Source organism: Petaurus breviceps, unplaced genomic scaffold (genome assembly GCF_028583685.1).
Source record: "Petaurus breviceps papuanus isolate PSGF00001 unplaced genomic scaffold, PetGlider_PUasm1.0 176, whole genome shotgun sequence".
Lineage (NCBI taxonomy): Eukaryota > Metazoa > Chordata > Mammalia > Diprotodontia > Petauridae > Petaurus > Petaurus breviceps.
Genome location: NW_027185771.1, coordinates 18,787,850 through 18,814,161, shown reverse-complemented (window position 1 = coordinate 18,814,161; position 26,312 = coordinate 18,787,850). Strand labels below are relative to the sequence as shown.

Below are 26,312 nucleotides of genomic sequence, written 5' to 3'. Positions count from 1 at the left end.
TCATTTATAATTTTCTGTTCTGCTTTCATTACGGAAATGTTCTCTTTATTTTTTGGTGCTCATTAAATTCAAAACAAAAGAAATAGAAAAAAAGTATTATGTTCTATTTAGAGCTTTTAAAACTGGATCTCAGAGACAATATAGCCCAATCACCTCATTTTGAAGAAGAGGGAAACTGAGGCCCAGACAGAGGCAATGATTTGCCCAAGGCTACAAACCCAATTGGTATCAGAACCAGCACTACAGTCTAAAACTCTTGGCTCCCAGGCTATGGCTCAATCCACTATCCCATTGTGCTTCTAACTCATTTTACAGATGTGGGAAATTAAGCCCAGAGAAGGGAAATAATTTTTATTAAAGGCAGAAGGGTAGATTGAAAGCTGAGCTGTTGACTCTTGGTTCCAAGCCCTGTAAACCCCAAATCCACCGTGACCTCTTATTAGGAATCTAAAGTAGAGAGCCCAAATGATTCGATTACATAGATGGATCTTGATTGATGTGGTAGAAAGGGCAATGAATTCAGAGTTAAGAGACCTGGATTCAAGTCCCGACTGACACTTAAACCAGGAAGTGACTTCACCTAAACACGTTATAGGATCTTGGCCTCCCACAATGAGTCTATAGCCCAGGACTCCCTGATCCTTTGCCCACCCCTATTCTAGAGGCTTTGGATAAACTCTAGCCTTGGTTGCCCTTTGCTCCTAAGTAGTTGGGACCCTATACCTTCAGAATGCTGGGTGACCACCTAGGCGGTTCTGAACAGAGTCCCAGAATACCCTCCTTGGGCCCAGCCCCAAAGCTGTTTACCCATATAAAATTAACAGGACAGACATAAAATCAACAGAGGACCTCAGATTTACAATATCCCAGGGGCAGTCCTCAGGCAGGTCCAGGGCTGCAATGCCCCTCACAATACAGCCTCCGGTATCTGGAGCTTTCCTCTCCAGGCCTGACCCTCAGAGGACAATAGCAGGAAATCATGCCGGGTGGGAATCTGAGTTGGAAAAGCCAGAGGGAGGAGCGAGGCCGCACACACCCAGTGGCCCACTCAGGACAGGGACACCGAAGCCTCTGTGTGTTCTCCGCTGAGCCTTTCTCCTAGGTTGGGCAGAAGGCAAAGGACCCTGGACACTCAGCCCCACTTCTGGGGCCAAAGCTAAGGTCAGAGACCACTGCTCCCAAGGTAAGAGACCACTGGTCCCTTAGGGGACAAACAACTTTCTTGATTTCCTGTATTCTGATTTGGGGGGAGTGGGGGGCCGGAATGAAGGGGAGGATGGAAATTGGGGTAGAGTTTATTAGGAGATTTAGGCCACTAGGGAAAGTAAAATGTATACATATAAACATACATGAGTGTTTGAGAAGTAAGGCATAGAGATCCATCCTTCAAAGTAAGGAAGAAATGAGGCCAATTGTTACCCTGGCACATATTGTCCATACTGGCTGTGCGTCCACAGACAAGTAACATACCTTCTTGGTGCCCTAGCCTCTCTCAATCATTGTAGGGGGGATTTATATACCAAGAGCTCCCAACATAGACAAAATCACAGATCTGGAACAAATATGTGTGTGTGTATATACACACACACATAGATATGTAAAATATATATATGTATATAAAATCATTGAAACCTTGACTTGTCCAGTGTGACCCCTGTTCCTTGTGAACAACCCTAAAAGTTCAGAAATGGAAAGGAACACAAGAAGTATACAATGGAGAAAGAGCCCTGGTTTTGGAGTCAGAAAATCAAGATTGTTATTTTAGCTGTTTCTTGCTATATGTGTCCTTGGGTAACTCATTTAGATTCCCTGAGTCTCAGTTTCCTCCTCTATAAAATAGAAGGCTTGGACTAAGTCACAATTGAGGTCCTTTCTAGCTGTAAAACTATGCTTCCATGACATTAGAAGGAAAGAGACTGGACTAAAAGAGAGAGTCCTTAGAACAGGAAGGGCTGTCAGAAACTATCGTCTCCACTTCCCACATCTCATAAGAGAAGGTCACCCAGAAGACAGAGACCTCAAACCCAAGGCTGATGGCCAGCCCAATTTCTTTTTGACGTCATTGGACTACTTCCAAGAATCCTATCTCTTTGCCTCTTCTATCCTAGATTGTTTTGAGTCTCTCTCCCCTACCCTGTCCAATTTATCCACTTAATGGCTTAGAGACTGAATTAGAAGGCTGAAGTAAAGGAATCTATGGCAAGACAGGAGATCATCCCCTCTAAGCCATCTCAAAACCAGTCTCCGCCAAATTATTTTCGGCTTCTACCCATTTTCCAAGTCATGAGACTAAGCCACAGTTCTGTGAACTAGGTCGTCCCTTTGGAATTTTCTCCATCCCTGAACTCAAAAGGATCCAAGCTAGTGTAGTGAGAGATACTTTGGGGAATCAAAAAGACAGATAAGATACTTTCCGAATAAAAAGGCCCAGACCAGTCACCAGCAATGTAGGCTAGCCTCAGGACTGTGTCCAGCCTGCCCTGAACACTTAAGGATCAGTGCTCCCTACTGCCAGCCTTGCAGGTCTCCTACCTGGGTCTGGGCACCAAATGTCCCCAAAGCTTGTCTCATAGTGAAAGTTTCTTGGCTGTTAACTGGAAGTAATAGCCTTCTCCTCAGCCACTACCTTGTAGCCAATTTTCACCAAGTTCAATCGGGAAAAATTATAATTGTAGTGGCAAGGACCCTGGGTCAGGGACTGAAGTATATAATTAGAATCCCAACCCTACACCAATTCACTGTGTGGCCATGGCAAAGTCATTTCCCCATTCTGGTCCTCAGTTTCCCCATCTGTAAAATGAAGGAATGGGTTGGACTGAATGTCCTCTATGGTTTCTTCCAACTCTATCAGTCTATGAATCTATGACTATATGACCCAAAAATAGGAAATGAGACACCTCCCTGAGTCATGTGCCTGCAATGTAAATACTCAGAACATGAATGGGCAGTTCTGGCCCTTTGGGGCATTGTTCTGGCCGGTGGTTTCTGTGGTTGTTGTGGTTGTTGTTTTGCGTGTGTATGTGTGTATGTATGTGTGTGTGTGTGTTTAAAAAGTAAAAGAAGATACAAAACCAGAGAAAAACTAAAGTTTTCTGAGGAGCTCTTTGTCACTTAAAGGAAGAAAAAAGCTCTGTGGAATGGCGGAAGCCTGGTGGCCCAAGAGTCAGGAGTTCTGGGTTTTGGTCTCACTTCTTTCACAGTCACTGAAGGACCTCAGACAAATGACTTACTCTTTCTGAGCTTCAGTGTACTGAGGGAGAGGAGACAACATAATGTAGGTCAAAGAGCACTAACTCTGAGGTCAGAGAAAGCGTGTTCAAGCCCTACCTCTGACATTTACTACCTGTGTGAATTCACTGCTCTGGGTCTCAATCTTCCTCATCTGAGGAACTACGAGTAGATTGCATGAGATGGATTCCAAGATTCCTTTAACTCTAGGTCTGTGGTTTCTGAGATTCCCTTTACCATCATCCAAACATCTGGTGACACAAATGAATCAAAACCCTTTAGAAAGCTAATGTTGTCCTCGGGTCAAGATTATATACATGCAGTAAGGTGTGTGGGATAAATTGTAGGACACAGTGAAAAGACCATTCCACCTCCACTCCCTGCCCAGAAAAGGGACATCTCCCACCTGCCTACTAAAACTAAGAGGTGCAATGGATAGAGAACCCACCCTGGAGTCAGGAAGAACAGAGCGGAGTTCAAATCCAGCCTCTGCCATTGTCCAGCTGTGTGACCCTGGACAAGTCACTTCCCCTGTTTGTTTCAGTTTCTTCATCTGTAAAATAGAGTTAAACATAGCACCTACCTCCCAAAGTTGTTGTGAAGACCAAATGAGATAATTAATATAAAGGGCTAAGCATAATGTCTGGCACATTATACTATATAAATATATATCATATATATATATTTATATATAATCATTAATTATATATAATGTACAATCTCATATATAATTAATGATTATATGTAGTTATTATATTTAATTAATAATATATATGTATACATAGTGCTATATAAATGTTAGTAACTTATTATTAGCTATTACTAACACCTCTGAAATTCTGTCATTAGAGAGTCCATCTGTAGGACCAAAGAGGCATGGGGCAGTATTAAAAGATATTAGATCTGTTGTCAAGAAGCCCAAGTCTCGTTATTCATCAGCTATGTGATCTGGTTATCAGAGCCTCAGTCTCCTCATCTATGGAAATGGGAATAATAATTCTTGATCACTACCTCCCAAGGTTGTTGTGAGAAAAGTACTCTGTAGGCTATAGAGATCTATGTCAAGGTAAGCTATCATGATCATCACCTCCCTGAGCGCCCTCTTTTTAAAAAATTCAGTATTTTATTTTTCCCCAATTACACTGAAAAGCAAATTTTTAAACTTGTTTTTTTTTATTTGGGGGTTCGAAGTTCTTTCCCTCTCTCTCTCCCCTTTCCCCTCCCTCCCCTCCTTTCCTTATTGAGAAGGCAAGCAATTTGATATAGGTTGTATGCAGCTTTAAAACCCCAAATGGAGGTCATATAAAGGAATGGATATTAAGTTCTTCTCAGGCAGAGTCTCAGTGTGAATGAGGGTCTCAGATCTCCAATTTCTCTTCTCTCTCAAAATGGATCTATGAACTCATCCATTTGGGAGTCTCTCCCCCTTCGGCTCCCCCCTCTCCCCCTACTCATCCTGAGTGACTCTTGCCCCGCCCTCCTGTTCCCCACAGGGGCTCCACCCACTGTCCTGGAAACCTTCACTTTCTCCTGACATCAGGAGGGTATCAGCAGGGGACTCCAGCTTTCCCCATTCATACCATATGACCAGCCTGTCATCATCTCTTCCTCTCCCTCTCTGTAAAATAACACTTGCCCTGCCTACCTCATAGGAGTGCAAGAAGGCACGTGCTTTGCAAGCTTTAAAGTGAAATATACAAGACGGCCGGATTAGTAGTGCCAGGCCCCTTGCAGACCTTACATCCTATTTAAATGAGAGGTAGCCAGGAGCAGGGATCCAAAAGGACAGCAATTCTGGTGGGACCAGGATAGGGGCAGAAAAAGCAGCTCACTGGGCTCTGGGCTGGGGACAGTGCTGAAGGGGCAGGAGGAGAGAGAGGACCACAGGAAGCCAAGGGAGGGGAGGCTTCCGAGGACACACTCTATGGGCTTTATCCTGCTTCTGAGAGGTCTGATTGCAAGCTGAAATAGTGAACATGAGCACAGAGTTCAAGCCCAAAGTGGGCAAACCGTTTCACCAGTAGTATCACCAAAGTGCCTGGGATACAGGCATATATGCATACATACGTGTATATATGTGTGCATATACACACATACACGTATACATATATGTGTATATGTATATATTATATTGTATATGTGTATGTGTGTACATATATATATAACTATGGGCAAGTCATTTCCCAGATTTCTAATGTCTTTCATGAAAAATAAGAAAAGTGCTGCCTAAAATAATCTCTAAGGGTCCATTCAATTTTTAATCCTCTGGTCCTGTGAGATAGAATGAAATAGAATGGGGGAGGATAGGACAGGATAGGACTAAGTAAGATGGAGTGGGTTAGGTTAGTATGAAATGAAAAGTAAGAATAATAATAATTGAAAATATGGGTTAAAGTTTGCAAAAATCCCTTCCTTGCAATGAGCCAATAAGGTTGGCAGAGTATTGTCGCTGCATTTTTACAGAGGAGAGAACAGAGGCTCTGACAGTTTAAACCACCTGCCCATGATCAAACAGCTATTAAATATCTGAGGGAGGAATCAAATGCAGGTCTTCCGGGTCCAAGCCCAGCACTCCGAGATCTGCCTAGTACACCGACTAGAAGATGGTGTTCTGATAGCTAGCACAGTGGATAGGGGGCCAGGCCTGGAGTCAGGAATACTGGAATCCAGCCTCAGATACTCACTAGTTGCATGACCTCAGACAAGTCACTTAACCTCTTCTACCTCAGTTTCCTCAATTGTAAAATAAGGATAAAAACAGTGCCTTCTCTCAGGGCTGTTGTGAGAATCAGATGAGATATGTTTAAAGTGCTTAGCACAGTGTCTAGCACACAGCACATGCTGTATAAATGATAGCTAGCATTATTACTCTTGTGATTATTATATATTGTTCAGTAGATTCTAATTCTTTGTGACATGGTGGATCATACTGTCAGTGGGATTTTCTTGGAAAAGATCCTGGGGGTAGTTTACTATTTCCTTCTCTGGAGGATTAAGGCAAACAGAGGTTAAATGACTTGGCCAAGGTCACACAGCTAGGAAATGTCTGAGACCAGATTTGAACTCAGCAGGTCTTCCTGACTCCAGGCCCAGTGCTCTATCCAGTGAGCCATCTAGCTGTCCCTTATTATTATATCAGGAAAGGAAATAATAATAAAAGCTAACTTTCAATTATCACTTTCTTTACATGTATTATGTGGTTCCTTACTGCAACCCTGTGAAACAGGTGCTATTCTTATCTCCATTTTATAGATGAGAAACAGAGGCTTTGTTGTTCAGTCATTTCAGTCATGTATGATTCTTTATGACACAATTTGGGTCATGAAACAGAGGCTAAAAGCATTAAGTCACTTGGCCAGGGTCACACAGTTAGTAAGTGTCTAGGACTAGATTTGAACTCAGGTCTTCCTGACTCCAAGCCTAACACTCTATCAAATGATTCATTTATGGAATAATGCAGAATTAAATGAGATGAAATAATAATGGAAAATATAAAAAGGAATTAAAGAATTGTTACTGAGATTTGTTCTACCTCCTCTTTCCTTTCTTCCTCTCCTCCATTTCCTCCTTTCCTACGCCATATTGCTTACCTGGCTTTTCTCCTTTCTTGCCTTCCTTCCCAGCTTTTCTCTGTGTTTTAACTAGAAAACTGTCTGTTTACTTTTGGTTCATCAGGGTGTACTCAGAACTGCTGAATCTGCTATGCTCTAAATTAACCATCCTCTCGAACAAGAACAGAGGAGTCTTTTTTAAGACCAATAACCACAGTTACCTACTTACAAGAGACCATCTGGTCTCTCGGTGGCTTTGTTTGGGCTGTCAGCAAGTTTCCCTGAGAGGGTTAAGTTTAGAAGAGCCAGGCAGGACCAACCTGGATGATTGTTTTGCTGAAACAAAAGCAGGATGTGAAAAACAGGAAAGCAGGAGGAGGCATGTTTAGTTTTAAACTTAGAAGCCCCAATGACTCATGGTCCTTTGCTGAGACAGACTAGGAGATGAGAGATGATTCTCAGGTGGAAAAGCTGGTCAAGGTAGCAAGAGTCAAATAAAAATCCATTTTATCAGTTGGTTGTTTTCTTTGCCCACTGCTGGTATCTGAATTTTGGACTTTCCCTCCTCTCTTTCCAGTAACAACAGGGAGCAACAGCCAAATCAGTCAGTGGACAAGCATTGTAAGCACTTACTATGTGTCAGGCACTGTGCTGAATATTGAAAATACAATGAAAGGCAAAAAGAAGCCCTGTCCTCATGGAGCTTAGACTCTACTGGGGGAAGCAATGAAAATAACTAGGTGTCTACAAGATAAAAACAGTAGATGGATGGAAGGCAAGCTGAGAGGAGAAAAGCCTTGGCCCTCCATGCTGGGCTGTTTATACAATGGCAAAATCAATCATAGAATTGCAAATTCTCAGACTTGGAAGGGACATCAGAGGTGTTGTTGAGTAATTTTTTTTTCATTCGTGTCCAATTCTTTTTGACTCCATTTGGTGTTTTCTTGGTAAAGATATTGAAATGGTTTGCCATTTCCCCCTCCAGTTCATTTGACAAATGAGGAAATAAGGCAAATAAAGGTTAAGTGACTTGCCCAGGGTCATATACCTAATAAGTATCAGAGGCCAGATTTGAACTCAGGAAGATCAATGAGTCTTCCTGACTCCAAGTAAAACACTCTATCCACTTGCAATGGCACCACCTAGCTGCCATTATATCAGAGGTCCAAACCACATCTGAATAGGAATTCCCTCTATATCCTCCAACAGCCCCCCAAAATGGTCATGCCCTTAAAGAATTCCAATAATGGAAATCCCTCTATTTCCCAAGGCAGCCCATTCTACTTGTGGTTCAAAATGTAAGGAAGTTCTTCTTGTATTGAGAGAGAAACTTACCCCTTTATAATTCATAAAATCATAGAATTTACTAAAATATGAACTTAAGAGATAACCTCATCCAAGGTTATTCCATCCATTGCTCCTTGTTCTGCCATTTTGTGGCAAAGCAGAACAAAGCTATTTTATCTACTGCACAACGACCTTGCAAATACTTGACAGTCTACTATATTATTTTCTTATCCAGGATCCCCAGTTCCTTCAGTGGATCCTCATACGGTAGGACCTCTGTCTCCCCCAAAATCCTGGTCACCCCCCCTCAAGACACAGTGTTCTTTTTCAATGTCCTTCCAAAAATGTGTTGTCCAGGGGCAGCTAGGTGGTACAGTGAATAGAGCACCGGCCCTGGAGTCAGAAGGATCTGAGTTCAAGTCTAGTTCAAATCACTTCCTAGCTGTGTGACTTTGGGCAAGTCACTTAACCCCAACTGCCCTCCAAAAAAAAAAAAAGCAAAATGTGTTGTCCAGGTCTAAATATGATTCTTCAAATATGGATCAACTTGAGCAAAAGACAGTAGGATCTTCACCTTCCCAGTAGTGGATACTGTACCTCTCTTTCTGAGGCCAAGGATAGCATTTACTTTTTGGGCTGCCAAATCACACTGTTGATCCATATTGACCCTGAAGTCCACTAAAACCACCAGATTTTCCCCACAGAATGCTATCTTGCCACACTTTTTTCATGCTTGTACTTTTGGGGTTGATTTTTTAAAGCTCAAGTATAGGACATTTTTCCCTATTAAGCTTCATCTTAATAGATGCTACAGATATTTTTAGATTATTCCTATCTCATGGATGAGAAAACTGAGGCTCAGAGACACTAAGTAATTTGGTCATGGTCACAGGGTTTGAACCCATTACTCTTACGATTCTTCCAGGTCCATTTCCACTATAATAAATGCACTTCTTCCCCTAAAGAGTGAAAAAATGTGAATGACTGTTGTGAAAATTGGTGGAAGGAGCTGGAGAAGAACACATTAGTTGCCTTCAAGGGCTGGTCATGTGAAAAAGGGTTGAGACTTGTTTTACTTGGAGTAATTGCACAAGACACAGAAAGTTGGGTTTAGTCACATTGTAAGGAAATCCAGCAAGATTGCTCAATGAAAAGAGCATCAAACCTGGAGCCAGGAAGACCTGTCCAATCCAGCCTCAGACACTTCCTAGCTGGGTGACACTGGGAAAGCCCCTTAACCTCTGTCTGCCTCAGTTTCCTCATCTGTAAAATGAGCTGGAGACAAAATGTTAAACCACCCCAGTATCTTGGCCGAGAAAATCCCAAATGGGGTCACAAAGAGTTGGACGTGACTGAACAGAAACAACAGCAACAAGGAAATCCCATGATCTGCAGCCATAGAGCATCATCAGAAGATTATTGGTACTCAATAAAGATGGGCCCTTGTCTCAAAGTCCATTGATCCCAGGAATACCGACTTCAGTCTGGTACTATATAAATACTTGTTCTCCTATCCCACCCTTATCCCTCCCCTTCATCCAGGTCATTTACAAAAATATTAAACAGAATAGAATCAAGGACAGATCCTAGAAGTGATCCAATAGAAACCCCCATTCTGTTTGATATCGTGCTATTAATTACCACTCCTTAGGTCTGGTTAATCAATCAATTTCAAATCAACTTAACAGTGCTACCATGAAACCAACATCTCTCCATCAAGGAAATAAGTATACCATGAAAGACTGTCAAATGCCTTGTAAATTTAGATATGCAATGTCTATAGCATTCCCGGAACTTGGTAACCCAGTAATCCTACCAAAAAAAAAAAAAAAGAAATAAGGTTGAGTGGAAATGACTTATTCTTATTGAACCTGGAGTAATCACTCCACCCTTTTCCAAGTACTTATAAACCATTCCTTTAACAATAGGTCTAGAATTTTTCTAAGAATCAAAATCAAGCTTACCAATAAATATTCAGTCAGCAAACTTTTATCAGACACTGATATGCTAGACACTGAGCATACAAAGACAAAAATGAGACAATCTTTAGCCTGAAGGAGCTTGCACTCTATCAGGGCAGACAATGTATACAAAATGATACAGATATGGAATAAATCCATGATCATTTTAGAAGAGAGATACTGGCATCTCAGAGAATCAGGAAAGATCTAATATAGGAAGTGGTATTTGGGACAAGCTTTAAAGGAAGCAATGGCTTCTAAGAAGTGGAAACAAGGATTGGGCATGGGGAAAAAGTCTACACAAAGCAAAAAGATTGGGAGGTGGAATTTAGTGAGATAGGTAAGCCCACTCAGGCCAGTTGTGCTAGACTTTAGGATATGTGAAGGGAAGTAATGTATAATTAGACTGGAAAGACAGGTTGAAGCTAGGTTGTGAAGGACAATTAGGCATTGAATACAGCATTTGGCCTGGAATCAGAAAGACCTGAGCTCAAATTTAACCTCAGCATAAGACTAGCTGTGTAACCCTACCCAAGTCACTTTACCTCTATTTGTTTCAATTTCTACCCCCAGGGTGAGGATCAAATGAGATAAAATTTGTAACCCACTTAGCATAGTGTCTGGCACCCAGTAAATGCTTGCTTCCTTCCTTTAAATGACAAAGGGATCCATGTTTAATCCTAGGGATGATAAGGAAGAACCATTGGAGTTTATGGAGCAGGGTAGTGACATGGTCATACTTGTGCTTCAGGAAAATCACTTGTGCAGCTGTATGCAGGAGGGACTACAGAAGAAGAGATTTGAGGTAGGGACACCCATTACGAGACTGTTGAGATAGTCCAGGTGAGAAGTGATTAAGAACCTAAACAGGGTTAGTGGCCATGTGAGTGGAGACAAGAGGATGGATGTGAGAGATATTATAGAGGTTAAAATCAAGATGGCAATTGATTGGATATGGAGGGTGAGGAAGAGTGAGACATCCAGGGTGATATCCAGGTTGCAGACCTAGAGAACCAGGTTTGAAGACTCTACCCTCTTTCCTTCTTTAAAAATTAGTACAAGGTGGCTAGGTGGCACAGTGAATAGAGCACCAGCCCTGGAGTCAGGAGGCCTCAGACACTTAACACAAAAAACTAGCCATGTGACCTAGGGCAAATTGCTTAACCCCAACTGCCCTCCAAAAAAAAGCAAAAAAAAAAAAAAAACGGTACAACATTTTAGGAAGATATTGGCAAACTAGAATACATTCAGAGGAGGGCAGCCAGGATTGTTAAGTGGTCATCTACCACTTTCCATAACTTACATCATATGATCCTTATAACAACTGGTCATGTGAAAGAAGGCTTAGTTTTGCACCATTCCAACTAATTGTATAAAGTGTAGAAAGTCTGATTTAGTCCCATTGTAAGAAAATCCCATGATCTGCAGCCACAGGGCATCATTGCAAAACTTTTAAAAGATGGGCCCTTGTTTCAGAGAGAAACTTGGGGTCATTAAAAAACACTTTATACTTTCCCAGAGGCAATACAACCCTCTCACTAATTCATTCTACAAGCATTTTACTGTAACTACCATCTGCAGTTATGTAGACTAGGAGGGCTCCTGTTGAGTCCTGAACCCAGTTCTTGGTCCATTTGCAGTGTTTGTCTGTGATAGGGAACACTAGAGTCTCTGAAGAATTTAAATTGAGGATCAACCAAAAGGCAGTGTGGAAGTACATGGTGGGCATGAGCAAGAAAGTCAGGGCAAAGGATGTCAGCAGAGAAACGCCTCACTGGGAAAATGTGGGCCAGTCCCATAACAAACCTAGGCTGAGCAACAGATAGCTCATAGTGCCAGAACTGGAGAAAGGACTCCAGCATATTGAGTGAATCTCCTGGGTCAAACTTATAGGAAGATATGGATCTAAGTTGTGCATGATGGGTCAGTATGGATGTATTGAATTTGGCATAGGATGATATGATCATGGATTTAGATCTGAAAGAGACTTTGGAGGCTATCAAGTCTAGTCCCTTCATTTTACAAATAAGAAAAACAAGTCACAGAGAGGTTAAGTGATTTGCCTAGGGTCATACAGTTAGTAAGAGGCAGCTGGTGGCTCAGTAGATAGAGCACTGTGCCTAGAGTCAGGAAGATCTGAGTTCAAATCCAGGCTCAGAAATTAGCTGTGTGACCCTGGGCAAGTCACTCAACTTCCATTTGTCTTAATCCACCGGAGAAGGAAATGGCCAACCACTCCAGTATTTTTGCCTAGAAAACCCCATGAATAGTATGGTCTATAGGGTCATGAAGAATCAGACATGACTGAATAACAACACAGCTAATAAATGGCTTAGATGGGATTGGAATCCAGATCTTCCTGACAATGTCTAGAATAATGTCTAGTGCTGTATCCACCATGCACAACAATCTGTCAATCTCCTCATGGTGGATGTCAAGGATCCATTAGACTATTGGATCAAGAAAGTTAGAGCAGTCCAAAAATGGAATTGGCTCCTTTGGGATGAAGATTTTCAAGACCAGCCTAGATGGTTATATGTTAGAGATGTTAAAAGGATTCAAGTGTAGACTGGCATCCATATAATGTCAATGGAATTAGAGGAAAGCCTCCAGAGTGTTGAGCATACCCATTGTCGTGGATTAATCAGAGGGCATGGACAAGAAATGCACAGGATAGAAAGGCAAGGACAGAAGTCCATCACTGGAAGGAGTACCCCCACATCAATAATATCACAAATTCATTGAGGATGAATTGACTAGTACCTGGACCACTGAGTCCATGGCAGTGGAGTGTTCCCCTACAGTGAGATTCCATGATTCTATAACTCTATATGTAATGATGCATCTAAGACCCTACTTTTAAGTATATGATATCTTGCATCATTTCATTTCAGCAAAGACTAATTAAATGCTTACTATGTCAAGGTAATGTCTAAGGCACTGGGCATAATTTTTTTTAAATAGCCCCTTCCTTCAAAGAGTTTATATTCCACTAAGGAGTACAATGCTTCCACATTTTATGCAAATACAAAGTAATTTCAAGAGAGAGAGAACACTAACAAATGGGGAGGTAGGGTCAGAAAAAAGATAGGCAGGGTTAGATGATGGGTATACCACTACACTTAGGATCAGGAAGATGGAAGGAAGGAAGGAAGGAAGGAAGGAAGGAAGGAAGGAAGGAAGGAAGGAAGGAAGGAAGGAAGGAAGGAAGGAAGGAAGGAAGGAAGGAAAAAAGGAAGGAGGGAAGGAAGGAGGGAAGGAAGGAGGGAGGAAGGTAACGAAGGAAGAAGGAAGGAGGGAGGAAGGAAACGAAGAAAGAAGGAAGGAGGAAGGAAGGAAGGAAGGAAGGAAGGAAGGAAGGAAGGAAGGGAGGGAGGAAAGAAGGGAGGGAGGGCGGGAAGGAAGAAGGAAGTGAGGGAAATGGAGGGAAGGGAGACAGGATGGAAGGGTTCTAAAAGATACTAAGAGATGGAAGTAAAGAGAGTGCATTCAGGCATAGGGGACAGTCTATGCATAAATATGGCGGTTGGTGATGGAATGGTGAGTTCAGAAACTCACAGTTTGGCTTAAATAGGAATGCACAAAGATAGAATAGCATGAAATAAGTCTAGAAAGGCATAGAGAACCAAATTGGGGAGTTTTAAATGCAAGGTTGAGGAATCTGTATTTTATCCCCAAGGCAACAGCAAGCCACTGAAAAGAACCTTTAATTGTTCCATATCTTGGTTCCCCTGCCACGATGTAAGCTCTTAAATGTTTCAAGAGCTGTTTGTAAGGAAAGCATTTTATAAACTAAGTGCCATAAATATGTGAACTCTCATAATTGTTTATCAACAGTCTGTATAACCTCAGTTCTCTAAAAATTGAGCAAAGAAGGAGATGATGGGGGCCTAAAGGTATGAGAGAAAATTTCATGCAGAAGACAGGCCTTGAGTTAAGCCTGGGTTATTATTATTAATGATAGAAACACAATTCTGTGGCACTTTAAGGTTTACAAAGTTTTTTTTTTCTTTTTGACATCCTTGTGAAGGAAGCAATGCATGTGTTAGCAACACCCTTTTATATCAATTAATCCATCAATGAACAGTATTCATTTAGTGCTTACCTTGTACCTAACACTCAGCAATCATTCTCCAGGTATGGCTTAACCAGGGCCAAGTGTAAGGGTCCTGTGCTATAGTGATAGACAGTGAAAGAAATAGCCAGTGCCTGCCCTCAAGGAACTTACATTCTATCAGGATAAACAACATCTATCCATTTAAGTAGAAGCACAATGTGTACAAAATAAAATACTCAGTAGTTTAAGGGAGTTCTAGCAGCTTAGGCATGGGGGAGAGGAATCAGGGAAGGCCTCTAGTACAGGAGTTCTTAATCTGGGACCCACGGACCCCTGTTTCAGCGGGTCCCATCTCTATTTCCCATATAATTGATTTCCTTTGTAATCCTATGTATCTTACGTTATGAGTTTAAAGCCATCATTCTGAGAAGGGGTCCATAGGCTTCACCAGGCCTCCAAAGAAGTCTATGAAAAAAGGTAAGAACCCCTGCTGTAGAAGGAGGTAGTACCTGAGTTGAACTTTGAAGGAGTCAAGGCAGAAGTAAAAAAAGAAATGAGCATTCACGTTCAGGGAGGCAGCATCAAGCTCAGAGAGATACATTGACTTGTCCACATTCACTTCGGTAGTAAGTGACAGGGTTAGGATTTCAACCCAGACTGCTGGACTTCAAATCCAGTGCACTCCATTATAGGATAAAGATGAATGGAAGGTGAATAGTGAAATGATTTGTTCTTCCTTTGCACACCTTTCCTGACACTCCTGCGCTTGGATGATTCAACAGTGTAAACACGAGGAGCCAAAATTAAGTTGGGTGGATTCCTTCCCAACTGCTGAAGGAGGAGGACCAAGAACTCAACTGGTCCACTTCTGATTGATTGGTCAAAATAGGGCCCATTTTGTGGCCTGATTGAATGGGAGGTCATGAACTCCCGATGAATCAGGGACCACAGAACATGATGGGTCTCTAGCAATAGATTTGTAGAAGTCCCATTGAGGAAACTCTTTCTTACCAGTGCAGATGGTAAGCTGTCCTACAAATTATCATCTCAGAGAGTTGTCTCAGGTGGTCCACCTGGGAGGATAAGGGACTTGTTCAGGGTAGTGGTGGTCTGAACAGAAGCTATGGGAAAGCAAATTTGGATTTGGCATAAGAAAAAACTTTCTAAAAATTAGGTCCAAAGGTATAACTAAAAATTTTGGCATCCAAGAAAAAGAAGGGAATAAGTGTGTGTGTGTGTGTATACATACATATATGCATGTATACTCTATATGTAATCACCTACTATGCACACACACTATAAAACACCTGTTATATGTGTGTATGCACACATATATACATACATATGTGTGTATATAAATATGTGTGTGATGTATATCTATATAAAATCACCTACTATATTATATATGTATATATATAATACATATGATATGTGTGTATACATATATAATCACCTACTATGTGCCAGGCACTGTGCTAAGCACCTTTCATATCCATACACACACCACACACACACACACACACACACACACACACACACACAACTGATTTGATCCTCACAACAACCCTTCAAGGTTAACCTTGATATTATTATCCCCATTTTACATTTGAAGAAACTGAGGCAGACAAAAGTTAAGTGACTTGCCCAGGATCACACAGGCCAATTTTAACTCGGGTCTTCCTGGCTCTAGATCACTCTGAACACATCTAAGGCAAGGGGCGATAGACAAGAAGTATACTTGCAAATCTACTTTTTATGAGAGGCTAGGGAAGAGATCCTGGGTCTTAAGACCTGATAAGGATAGAGACTGGTTAGAGACTCAAGTATACCAGGCCAAAACAAGGAAACAAAGACCCAGGGGCAAAAAGACCCTGAGAATAGCCCAATGTTGTTTCTGGGGAAACCAGTGCTTCTGAGATTGTATCCCCTACCACCATTGCTGGGAGGAAAGAGAGAGAAAAATCAAGAAATGAATGTTTGAAACTAATTATTCTGGTGACTAGATGTTAAGTTGGGCTGTTTCTATGATGCTGAAGGAAATGCTGTCAGCACCCTCTAGATTTGGGTGTCCTAGGGCAATGTCACTCTTACACCACCCTGGTTATAGCTCTGGCCCAATCAGACTCAGTATCAGAGTTGACCCAAAGTAGGACAGGTTTAGAAGGTAGTGAACTCCCCATCAGCAGACATCTTTAAGAATAGTCTGGATGACCACTTGGTAGAGATGTTGAAGAAGGGAAGCCTGCTCCAATATAAGTTAAAACTAATTCTAGGATTCTGTCTATAAAGAGGAAGAGGAAGGAAGAAGAGAAATCTGCCCCTCAATGGCCTGGGAAAATAAAGTCATCTCCCTAAATATCTAATAATACAGTCCTAGGGCTCAGCATCCATCCATACTAGGGAAGAATATTTTAAAATGACTCCCATTTACATGAAGTTTTAAGGTTCATGTGCCTTAAGTGCCTAAAATGCAAGCCTCCTCAAAAATATCTCTCTCCTCTGCCCACATGACAGAAGAATCCTTTGGAGACAGGACTCCCTTGAGGGTAGAGGATCTATTTCTGACTCTACCATTGACTTGGGATGATTTCTTTCCCCTTTCTGAGCCTCAGTCTCCCCATTAAACAGAGTTAATAATATCTGCCCCAACTACCTCACAGGTTTGTCATAAGGAACATGCTTTGTAAACTTTCAAGTGCTGTAGGAATGGGGGTGATGATTACAAGCATAATTACTCATCAGAGACTACAGGGGAGTGGCTGAGGCCCTTCCCCTCTCACCACAGGCCCAAAACAAAAACATGTTCTGTTATCTCTTCCTGTTGGCCTCCTAACTCCTGAACCTGGAAACCCCAGCTCCATGGAGTTCTCTGAGGGGATCTCCATGGGGAGAGTCCAGAGGCCAATGGGAAATGGTTTCACACAGCTGCACTGGGAGGGTTGGGGAAGACAGTGGGGTGTGTACATACTCCCACCTAGGATCATTCCTCCGGTTCTGCCAAAGTTAATTCCCGCCCCTCCATCCAAGTACTGACCCTTCTCCCTGGGAAGCCTTTTTTTTCATGCTTTAGTTCCAACAGTCTGCTTCTTGCCTTTAATTAAGATGGAAGGGGCAGCCGCTGGGTTGATTAGAACATTGCTGTCACTTGATTCCAGTAGAGAAGAGAGTGTGCACTCACAATCGGTGTGTATCCGTTTGCTTTTGTCTTTGCGGGGAACATGGTGGCAGTGTGCTGTAAAGGAAAGATTGGGGATCTATAGGAAATCAGGGTGAATAGGGGAAAGTTACAGGGACGTAGATTTCAGACCAAGGCAAATAAGAACCTGGAAATGATTAGAATTTTTAGAAGACAGAGTAGATTGTGCTTCATGATGCAGGAAACTGCCCAGCGCTGAAGGTATCCAAGTAGAGTCTACATGAGAATTTGTTGGGGATACTGTCAAAGGAATTCTTGCATCGAGAAAGATGTAGGCATGGGTGGTCTGTTGGGGACACTGTTAAAGGAATTCTTGCATCAAGAAAGATGTAGGCATGGTGGTCTATTAGGGCCCTGCAAACTGAGATTTGAGGATTTGGGGGTTGGGAGGCAATAGGGTGCCAGAGAATTTGGGGTCAGACGATTGGGGCAGGAAGTTCAGCTCTGTCATACAACCAGTCTGAATTTGGGCAAGTAGCTTCCCTTTTGGGTGCCTCAGTTTCCTTATCTATAAAATAAAGGAACTTTAATTAGATGATCTCTTAAGTTCCTTCCAGCTCTAAACACTATAATCCTCTTACCCTAGAATAATATATATTCAATTCACTTCAATTAGATATCTACTCTGCCCAAGGCACTGCATTAGGAAAACAAAAATTAAAATTAAATATCCCCTGCCCACAAGGAAACTAATTTCCACTTAGGGGATAAAATATGTGCTGAGGGAATTATAATAGAAGGTAATTTGGGGACAGAGAGACAGACAGAGAAAGAGAGAGAAAGCAGGATTCTCCTATTCTAGGTTCTAGGTTCCCTCCCAGCTCTAACATTCTATATTCTCTATTTTAACATTCTATGTTCTAAGCCTCTCCCAGTTCCACATTCTTGGCTTTCTTATCTAACATTATGTTCTAGGTTCCCTCCTAGCTCTAACATTCTATACTCTCTATTTTAACATTCTATGTTCTAAGACTCCTCCTGGATCTAACACTCTCTATTCTAACACCCTATGTTCTAAGGTGCCTTCCAACTCTGACATCTGTACACCAATGGTTCTAGAAAGGGGAGATCACTATGAGCTAGGATGGTCAGGGGGGACTTCTCAGAGACAGTGAGACTGACTAGTAGGAAGGAATGAGCTAGAGAGGCAGGAGGAATAGCATTCCCACAGATGGGAACAGGATGAATGATCATGGCAAAGCAAGAGAAGGAGAAGGGAAAATGAAGGAATTTCTGTGAATTTCCCATTGGGCTGGCTTTCCTTCCACCAGAAAAGTTACTCCTCTTAATGCCAAAGCTCTAGGCTTCACTCGAGGTCTTGTGTCCCTTTCACTGAAGGCGTCTATCTTCAAACTGCCTTTCTTCTTGATTCGTAGTTAAGGGCCAGTGAAGACAAAACCCAAAGAGAGATTCATGTCAAATCTTTAACCTATTGTGAGCTGCTGGAGGGTAGAGATCTTTTTTTTTCCTCTTTTTGTATCCCCAGCATTTAGCACAGTGCCTAGAACACAGTAGGTGTTCAATAAATGTTTATTGACTGAAGACCTTAAGTGTAGGTGGGATATGTATACACAAAGAGACTCAATCAGAGCTAACAGTGTAACAGAAGCTGGAAATGGACAAAGCTGTCAAACTAAATTCATTTCTTTTCTGTTTTAGCCCCAGGGATAGGACACAAAGGACTGAATGGACAAAGGCATTTTCACAATGAACATATGAAGGATTTTCTATATTTGGTCAAAGTCAAAATCCTTCCATGGCTAATGCCCAACAATAATCAGCGAATCATTTCCTGATCTAACTGCTGTCTCTTGTCTACGTCAGGGGCTATTAGCACATCAGATTTGTGAGTTGATCAAAGTGAAAATTGTACTCAGCAAGTTGAATTGCTTGGCTAGTTGTTCTAGTCAGGCAGTCAAGCAATAAGCCTGTTATGTGCCAGGCAAGATGTGCTAACAGTCCCTGATGAGGATGAAGTTAAATGAACACACCACTCGCAAATAAATGGGTCAGCAGAGGTGAAATTTAAATGTGTTGATAATTGGCAGGCAGTGGATAACAATGGAAAGTGCTCTGGATTTAAATTCAAACTGAGATTAAAAGCCAGATCTTAGAACATTTATGAACTATGTGACCATGGGCAAGAAAGACAGGGCGAGTTAGGGAATCAGGTGCTGGATTTGGGGACAGAAAGACCTAGGTTCAAATCCTGATTCACATACTAGCTATATGAACCTCTTTGGATCTCAATGTCCTCAACTATAAAACAAGAGGGTAGGAGATAAGCATTTCTATAGCACCTACTATGTACTAGGCACTAGGCTAAATGCTTTTTACAAATATTGACTCATTTTATCCTCACAACAACCCTGGGAGGTAGGTGTTATTATGATATACATTTGAGGAAACTGAGGCAGATTAAATGACTTGCCCAGGGTCACACAGCTAGCAAGTATCTGAGGCCAGATTTGAACTCCCGTCAATCCCTGACTCCAGGACCAGCTCTATCCACTGAGCCACCAGCTGCCTCTAAACACAATGTATACAATGACTTTTACTATCCCTTCCAGCTATAATTCTATGACCTTTCTATATTTGTTTTCTCATCTATAAAATAGGAATAACAAAATTGCCACTAATTACTTCACAGGACAGTGTAGAAAACACTTTGTAAAAACTGTAAAAGTATCATAGATATAAACTGTCATTATCACTGTTCGTTGATAGACAGCAGACCCCTCAAAGGAGTTTTCTCTTGTGTAGCATATCTTACTCTGTCCCCTGTATTTAAAGATAAAAGGGGTGAGGGAGTCCTTCTCTTGGGTACACAAATATGGCAGAAAAGACAGACATGGAATCCCAAGGCATGTCCACATTGTTCCCAAAATCACATTTCATTGGTACCTCTAAGTATGTATAAGACTGGACAACCTTTCTGAATCACATCCTTCATCCCCATAGGGCTCAGAAACTGAGTTGTTTTTTCTCAATGAGCCCTTCCTCAGCCCCATCCCTGGATAATCAATCATCCAATCAACAAGTATTTATTAGGCACCTACTACATACAAAGACAAAAGGAAACATAATCCCTGCACTCAAGGAGTTTATTCTCTCTCAGGGGAGACCACACGTACATAGTGGTAGGTACCAAATGTGTACAAGGCAATGCGTACTAGAAATTTGGAGGATCAGGAAAGATATCATGAACCTTTGAGGAATAGCCCAGAACACAGCGAGTGAAAAGGAAGAATGTGTAATAAGGGTGGGAAAGGAAGTTAGGATCAGAGTTATGAAAGGTTTGAAAATGTCAGACAGAGGTGTATACATTTGAACCTGGAGTTCCTAGGGAGTCACAGGCGCTTACTGAGACAGAGAGCGACACAGTCAGCTCAATCTTAGAAAGACTGATGTAGGCACAGTTGTGTGGAAAGGAGAGGGACTGAATGCCGGGAGACCAAATAATTAGAAAGCTATTACAATGACCAAAAGCCATGAGGATGTGCAGATTAAAATTGTCCAACCTATAATAAAAGAAACTGAGAAAAAAAGAAACTGAGGCACAGCTCTGAGTCAGTGACACTTTATTAAAGGGTCATGGTCCCCTCTGATGAAGTGGACCTCAGATCTTCCTCACGATCTGAGGCATCCAATTCTTCTAGGGTCTTATTTTATAAGATACCAGATTTGATACTCAAAGACTCTAAAGGGGCTATGCAAAGTACAGAGTGCCATTGGTCTATAGACCTTGTTTTGTGAGCCAGAAATGATGCATCAGCTGGAAATGGCATGTCAGCAGGGGGGGTCTTGGGGTGGACAAAGTATGGGGCATCTCCACTGACTATGTTGTCATAAGAGGGGCATAAGATGGTCACCTGCTCATGATGGACAGGAGAGGTCCAAAAATAAGTTGGAAGATTTTCCATGTAATTGAGTCACCTCTGCCACACTGGACTTGGTCACCATGACAAGGAAAAATAAGAGTGGAGGGCTTCCAGTTCATTTCCTATGATTAAGCAAGCAAACATAATCTGCAGCTCACAGCTCTGGGGCCTAATATACAGAATTTATAATCACTACCCCTATGGAATCATAGCAAACTGATTAATACTGATTGGAATAGAGTAGGGGTCTAAATGAATTATTTCTCACAAGGATCTGTTAGGGTGATGGTTACATGGGCCAAAAGGAAGAAACAGATCCCAGAGATGTGTCAGAGAGACAAAAATGGCATGATTCGGCAATGTTGGGGGGGGGGAGATATAGGAGGAAGTGGGAAGGGACTTAAGGAAGTGGTCAGAACACTCAAAGCTGATTCTTTTTTTTTTTTGGAAGTTTATTTTATTTTATTGTTTGCTTTTTAGAGGACAATTGGGGTTAAGTGACTTGTCCAAAATCACATGGCTAGTAATTGTGTCAAGTGTCTGAGGCCAGAATTGAACTCAGGTCCTCCTGACTCCAGGTTCAGTGAAATCTGTTGATTTGCTAAAACAAATTGAAGTTGAAAACAGTTGATTCAGTTGAAATCAGTGCTGATTCTGAGATTTCTGAGTCTTAGTAATCTTAATTAAAAAATTAATTAATTTTAATTAAAAATTTAATTTAAAAATTAAAATAAAAGAATCTTAATAATCTGAGATTAGGAAGATGGTGTCATCAATAGATGGACAAAAGGAAGCTAAAAGGAGAGGCATGTTTAGGGAGGAAAGTACAAGCTCAGATCTGGAAGTCCTGAGTGTGAGATATTGGTGGGTAGAGAAGGAATTCCAGTTGGAATTGGAAATTCTCTCTCTCATTCATGGTGACTAAGCTTTCAGCTGACTCTTCCCAGGGATCCATGGTGGGATCCATCTCTGTAGCCACTACTTACTGGACAAATCACTTCTTTTTCCTGTCCTCAGTTTCCTCATTTTGCTCTGTGGATGATAGAGGAATAATAAGATCCCAGAGAATTAAACTTATCTTGGGGTTTATTGAGATCTCTAGCCTACCCCCATCCACATGGGCAATGACTCCCCAAAGGAACAAAAGCACAAATCACAAAGGAAGAATAAGGCTTCAGACCAAGGTGGGTTGGGAGGAGATGTTGCAAGAGCTGGCTGATTAGTGAAGATGCCTTAACCTGAATGACAAAACTGATTCCTAAAATCAGAGAATCTTTGAAGTTTGCCTGAACAGACAGGATGTTCTGGTGGAAAGGTCATTTGGGAGGGGAATGTGACAAGGAGGGTCCTTTAATTAGTGAGCTAATACTTAACACAATATGGAGGGAGCTGTGCTCAGTCCACCAAGTTGGAAGGAATTGTGCTCAGTTTGTGATCTACATCTGTTAGGGAGTATAGTAGATAGAATGTTGGACCTGGAGTCAGGGAAGACCTGAGTTCAAATCCAGCCTCAGCCACTTACTAACTGTGTGACCCCGGGCAAGTCACTTAACCCTTTTTGCCTCATCTATGAAATGACAACAATAGCACATACCTCACAAGCTTGACTATCAAAGTGCTTTACAAACTTTAAAGTGCCATATTAAAATAGCTAACATTTATATAGTGCTCAGTATACGCCAGGCACTACATTAAATGCTTTAGAATTATTCTCTCATTTGATCTTCACAACAATCCTGAAAGGGAGGTGTTATTATTATTCCTATTCTAGAGATGAGGAAACTGAGGCAAACAGAGGTTAAATGACTTGCCCAGGATCACACAGCTAGTAAGTGTCTGAGGGTGGATTTGAAATTAAATCTTCCTGACTCAAAGCCCAGTGCTCTATCCACTGAGCCAATCAATTGCTATAGTAACTATTATTAGTATTATCTGCAAAAGGAGCATAATATTAATCGCATCATTCTCATAGCATACTCAATGCACTACTTATGAATGAAAAAAAAGAATTTTAAAAAGCATTTGTTGAGTGCATACTATGTGCTGGGCTCTGTACTAAGTCCTAGAGATACAAATAGAAGCAAAGAAGAGTCCCTGCCCTCAAGGAGCTGACATTCTAATTGGCGATGACAACATATGCAAGGGAATTAATTATATTGTTCAGTTATTTCAGTCCTGTCTGATTCTTTGTGACCCTATTTGGGATTTTCTTTACAAAGACACTGGAGTGATTCGCCAGTTTCCTTCTCCAACTCATTTTATAGATGAGGAGCTGAGGCAAACAGGGTTAAGTGACTTGCCCAAGGTCACACAGCTAGGAAGGTCTGGGGCCAGATCTGAACTCAGGAAGATGAGTCCTGCTGACTCCACACACAGCACTCTTATCCTCTGAGCCACCTAGATGCCCCACAGGGGCATAAGGGATACTTCAAAGAGCTGTGAGGAAAGCAATTTGTTATTGTTAAACCTTAAAACAGTCCTGAAATGTAAGCACTTCTGTGCTGCTGCCTAAAATCCCCTGGGGATGGGGGAGGGGTACCAGAGGAGAAAAGAGAAGGTCCTTCTCACAGTGGGAAAGCCACCAAAACTTCCCAAGACAAGCAGGCCTCCGTGGCGTCTCTCAGGGGCCATGAACTCTCTTACACCGAAGTTTCAAGTTTCACTTCCATTGGCTTTTTCTTTCTTTTTTCTCCTCAATCCCTCAGCCTACCCCACACTAGCAGAAAGTAGCTCAGAGCCTAAAGATTCTCTAGAGGACATCCCCCCTACCCTCCCCCCCCATTCAACATCTTCAGGCAGAAGTTGGACAATCATTTGTCAGGGGTTCCTTTAGGGTATGGGTGGGACCCAATGTCTACTGATGTCCCTTTCACCTCTCAAATTCTAAAATTCTGTCATTCTTAAGTCTATAGCAGAAAGAACATTGGACCCAGAGGGGGTATCTGAGCTGGGATTGGAACTTCCTTATTGTCCTCTAAAATCTTCTCCTACCCCTAGCACCCCCTGCCATTCCAGAATAATGATAATCATAACCACAATAATAGCATTTAGAGAGCACTTTGAGGTTTGAAGCATGACTTAGAATATTATGTGATTTTATCCTCACAACAACCCTGGCACACTGGTGCTTTCATTATCCCCATTTTACAGATGAGGAAACTGAAGCAGAGGGAGGTTAAGTGATTTGCCAGGGTCACACAGCTAACATGATTTGAACTCAGATCTTTCTGACACAAGGCTCGCTGTTTTGATTCACTGACATAGCGTGATATATTGGCAAGACCACTGGATCTGGAATCAGGACACCTGCGTTCTAACAGCATCTCTACTCCATGCACTCTGGGTTTTAACCTATTTGAATGTCAGTTTCTCTTTAAAATAAGGTTCAACAGTTGTTCTGTGTTGTCCACAAAGCACTTTTTAACCATGAAATACCATGTAAATGTAAGTCGTTATTTATCCATTAGATAGTGGACTGAGGGCTAGTAGAGTCCTTAGAGATCTAGTTCAACTATCTCCTCTTACAGATAGGGAAATGAAGACTCCTTAAAGGGAATGATCTTGCCCAAGGTCCCACCAAAAGTTAGAAGCAGAGTCCAGACTATAACCCAGGTCTCCTGGCTTTCAGACCAGGTCTTGTTGTAGAAACCCCAGGCCCAAGACACAGCTCTCTCCCAGGGGAAGAAAAGTCAATGGCCCCAGTGGCCCCATCCTTCCCCTGTTATTTCTACATTTCTCAGAAAACAATTGGCACGGTCAGCTCTTCCTGAGGCCAGTTTGGCGCCATTCAAATGTAATAGCATTACTAAGAGTTCACAGAATTCTCTCAGCAAAAGGTTTGCAATCTCCTGCTTTAGCTCTTTGCCCTTACTCAGACTTCCTCCCACTTGGACCCACTTTTCTTTGGAACAGTGTTGGTGCTCGCTGACTCTCACACAGACCAGCCAGCCAGGTAGGGGAGAACTGCTGTTTGGGGGACTTTTACAATAATAGCCATTGTATGACAGGCAGATGCAGAGGTTTCCCTGGTGATCTTCCTTCAACACAATTCAGGAGCCTTCAGTGGCTATACCCTGGGTCAATGAATTCGTCTAGACCAGGGGTGGGGAAACTGAGGCCTTGAGGCCACACATGGCCCTCTAGGTCCTCAAGTGTGGCCCTTTGAATGAATCCAGGGATTTGTTCTGTGACATTCAGATTCAGTCAGAGGGCTGCACTTGAGGACCTAGAGGGCTGCATGTGGTCTCAAGGACATAAGTTCCCCACCTCTGATCTAGACTAGAACAAGCCTTGCTTGAGCTAAAGAAGCCAAGGCTGCCATTTTGATCACTCCATGGGGTAGGAAGATGCATTAATTCAACTGTTCTTAAGACCTTAGAGCTTGGAGGGACCTTAGCACATAAAATTTCAAAGCTGGAGGGGCCCTTAGAGCATAGGATGTCAGAGTGGGGAGGTACCTTGAGAGCACATAATATTTGAACATAAAATGTCAGAGGTAGAAGGGACCTTAAATGGGATCATAAAATGTTAGAGTCAGAGGGAAACCTAGAAGAGAAAATGTCAAATCAGAAAAGGGGTTTAAAACATAGAATTTCAGAGCTGGAAAGAACTTTGGAAGATAGGACACCAGAGCTAGAAGGCACCACAGAACACAAAATTTTATTGCTGGAAAGGATGTTAAATGTCCTAACTTCCCTCCTATCTTTGGTGTTCTAACCTTCTGAGACCATATAGTGCAACCCATTTATTTGACCAGTCATGAATCTGAAGACCACAGAGCTACAAAGACCCAGGGTCACAAAACAAATTAGAAGCTACCTCTTATTTGTCAAATGGAGAGAACATCATCAGTGCAATGATCCAGTACAATCCCAAAGAACGTGTGATGAAGCATGCTATCCGCTCCAGAGAAAGAACTGATATTGTCAGGATGCAGACTGAAGAATGCTATTTTTCATTGTCTTTCTTTCATTTTTATTTTGTATTTGAGTCTTCTTGTACAAAATGACTAATATGGAAATGTTTTTTATGATTGCACATGGATAACCTATATGACATTATTCACCTCAAGGAGCAAGAGGGAGGGATAGAGAAAGAAAGGAAGGAAAGAAAGAAAGAAAGAAAGAAAGAAAGAAAGAAAGAAAGAAAGAA

At 41.9% G+C, this 26,312-nt stretch overlaps 1 protein-coding gene across 1 annotated transcript in view; it reads left to right on the top strand.

Annotated features, from left to right (window-relative positions):
- Nucleotides 1-991: 991 nt before the first annotated feature.
- CDH5 (cadherin 5) overlaps nt 992-26,312 on the top strand; it is a 52,265-nt gene continuing 26,944 nt past the window's right edge. Inside the window, exon 1 of the mRNA XM_069085833.1 lies at nt 992-1,183. The gene's annotated coding sequence lies outside the window, so the exon portion shown is untranslated. The remainder of the gene's footprint in view (nt 1,184-26,312) is intronic.